The sequence below is a fragment of the Nannospalax galili genome, unplaced genomic scaffold (genome assembly GCF_000622305.1).
Source record: "Nannospalax galili isolate Female #2095 unplaced genomic scaffold, S.galili_v1.0 scaffold406, whole genome shotgun sequence".
Lineage (NCBI taxonomy): Eukaryota > Metazoa > Chordata > Mammalia > Rodentia > Spalacidae > Nannospalax > Nannospalax galili.
Window position 1 is genome coordinate 4,616,133 of NW_008357033.1, and position 3,395 is coordinate 4,619,527.

The following is a 3,395-nucleotide window of genomic DNA, read 5'->3' on the forward strand; positions in this document are numbered from 1 at the left end:
AAGAGAGAAAGAGGGACACAACCAGGGACTAACTGGGAAGTAGATTTTACTGAGGTCCTCCCAGGAAAATATGGTTATAAATATCTTTTAGTGTTTATAGACACTTTCTCAGGGTGGGTTAAAGCTTTCCCCACCCGGAAGGAAACAGCCCAGACGGTGGTGAAGAAACTGATCGAAGACATTTTCCCTCGATTTGGACTGCCTAAGGTAATTGGGTCTGATAATGGCCCAGCCTTCATCTCCCAGGTAAGTCAGGGAATGGCCAAAGCACTGGGGATTAATTGGAAATTACATTGTGCTTACAGACCCCAGAGTTCAGGACAGGTAGAGAGAATGAATAGAACTATTAAAGAGACCTTAACCAAATTAGCTTTAGAGACTGGCACTAAAGACTGGGTACAGCTCCTACCTCTAGCTCTATTTCGAGCTAGGAATACTCCTGCTATACACGGTCTAACCCCCTACGAAATTCTTTTTGGAGGGCCACCTCCTGTTCTCAATGTAACTTTGTCTCCTCACAAGATGGCACCCAAGGGTACTTGGTGGCCTATACTGTATCCAGATTTGTGTAAATTAGCCTTAGGAGCACCAGCGCCCTGGGACATATCACACTTCACAGATCCTGATAAAGTACCCGGCCCAGAAAATTAGCCCCCATTTGCGGGACCCCACTTAACAGGGGAGGGGTGTCGTGAACAAGCAAGGACCATGTTGCGTCGGCATACCTTCTATGTTTGCCCAGGTAACCATCGTACTAAGTGGCTTAATTCCAAATGTGGAGAAAGAAATTATTTTTACTGTAAAAATTGGGGATGCGAAACAACCGGGGATTCCTGGTGGTCTCCATCCTCATCTTGGGATTATATTACTGTAAAAGCAAATTATTCCCACAAGAGCCCAAATGCTCCTAAAGGGGTTTGTCAAGATAAATTGTGCCATCCTCTCCGGATAGAATTCACAATAGCAGGAAGAAAGGTCACAGATTGGGATAAGGGACATTCTTGGGGAATTAGGATATATAAGGAGGGGACAGATCCTGGCCTTTTATTTACCATTAAGAGAGACACCTTCCCCTATTCAGTAGCTATAGGCCCCAACCCCATCTTACCTGTTCAGAATCCCATCCCCAGTCACCCAAATCCTCCGCCAGCTTTAATCTCCAACCCCCTTTCTGAAACTTCCCCTGCAGATATCTTGTTGAAACAGAATTCTAGCTCCCCGGGTCACAAGGTTTCACCTACGGGGGACCGACTGTTTAATCTAATCCAAGGAGCATATAAGGCCATTAGACAGACAGACCCCAACCTAACTGAATCCTGTTGGCTATGTTTAACAGCAGCACCCCCTTATTACGAGGGTGTAGCAATCCAAGGGGCCTTCAATAATACCACTTCGGCCAACTTATGTCATAGAGAGACCCCTCACCCCTTAACCCTCACGGAAGTCTCTAAAACACAGGGCCATTTCCTTTAACCCTGAGTCCACTCCCTACCTCTTGCATATCCAAGCTACCCAAATAATAGTCCACCTTGTCTTCCCTCCCTCGCCTGTCATTAGTCAGCCAGATATTAATTTAATCATGCTTTCACCTGTCTTCATCCCTCCAATAAAAGTCACAGCAAAGTGTACAATTGACCTTCCCAGTACAAATCAGAAGAGGATTTGTGGCTTTTGATCCTTATTTTTCTTGAGTTCTCTGTGATTCTTGGTGCTGACCATCCCCTTCTCGAAGCTCTGTATTCTCCTGATTCTGTGACACTCTTATCTTAATTGGCTTATTAGTTTACACAACAGTCACCCCATCTTATTGCTGGTATCATATTAGGTGTCAGGAATGCAAAGAGGAAAACAAAGGTAGGGGAGAGGGTGGCTGGGGATGCAGCTCAGTTGGTAGAGTACTCCTAGCATACACAAAGCCCTGGGTTCAATCCCCAGCACTGAATAAACCAAGCACAGTGGAACATACCTACAATCTCAGCACCATAGGAAGAGGCAGAAGAATCAGGAATTCAAGGACATCCTCAGCTCAACAGTGAGTTCGAGGCCAGCATGGAATACATATGATGGAATTAAACTAAAGCCCCTGCCAGGTTAAAGTGGATTCAAACCAAGTCCCCCAGACCAAAGAAGAATATTCAGAACAAGGAAGTAAGAAGTAAAATAATTCTAACTGCTGAGAAAGAGCTGACCTTTTCATGCTCCGTACACAAGCCAGACATCACCGAAACTTCCCCTCTCCTACTGCTGCCGGCCCCCTCCCACTGCTGCCGTGGTTGCTGCTGGCCCCCTCCCACTGCTGCCAGTTGTGGTTTGTGGTTTCTGCCTTTAAAAATTGCCTGTAAGCTGAACTCAGGGCTGCTGTTCTCTCACTCTCCTTCTGAGTGAGGCAGGAGCCCGTCTGCGCAAATGATTAAATCCTCTTGCTTATTGCATCTCCTGGTCTGAGGACTGAGTTATTGGGGTGCGGCCTCCCGTGGATGTTGGGTACCCCAGCCTGGGGGTCCTACACTCAGTGCAGTCCCCAGGAGCCCTTGGGGCCTCTTCCTGCCCCCATCTCCCTTTGTGTAGGAACCTGAGACCCTCTTCATTCACAAAGCATTGGGGATTAATTGGAAATTACATTGTGCTTATAGACCCCAAAGTTCAGGACAGGTAGAAAAAATAAATAAAACCATTAAAGAGACCTTAACCAAATTAGCTTTAGAGACTGGCACTAAAGACTGGGTGCAGCTCCTACCTCTAGCTCTATTTTGAGCTAGAAATACTCCGCTATACACGGTCTAACCCCCTATGAAATTCTTTTTGGAGGGCCACCTCCTGTTCTCAATGTAACTTTGTCCCCCTTGCCCTCTTCTTTTGATAACCCCAGCTTGAAAACAAGACTCTTGAACCACGATGGAAAGGACCCTACACGGTTCTCCTGACTACACCCACAACCCTCAAAGTCCTGAACACATAAATCACTCCGACTGGAAATTAAACGACTCCGACTAGGAATTAGTTGCTATCATCCTCATCTCTGTAGCCTTGATCCTCCTTGTTGCCATCATCACATTGGTACTCACTGACCTTGCTTAAAAAGCTGTCTGCTATGATGCTTCCAGAAAACCCATAGATTTTATGATTAAAATCTTGCCATAAGAAAAGGGGGGAATGATGGAATCAAACTAAAGCCCCCCAGGTTAAAGTGGGTTCATACCAAGTCCCCCAGACCAAAGAAGAATATTCAGAACAAGGAAGTAAGAAGTAAAATAATTCTAACTGCTGAGAAAGAGCTGACCTTTTCATGCTCCATACACAAGCCGGACATCACCCGAAACGTCCCCCCTCCTACTGCTGCCGGTTGCTGCCGGCCCCCTCCCACTGCTACTGGTTGCTGCCAGCCCCCTCCCACT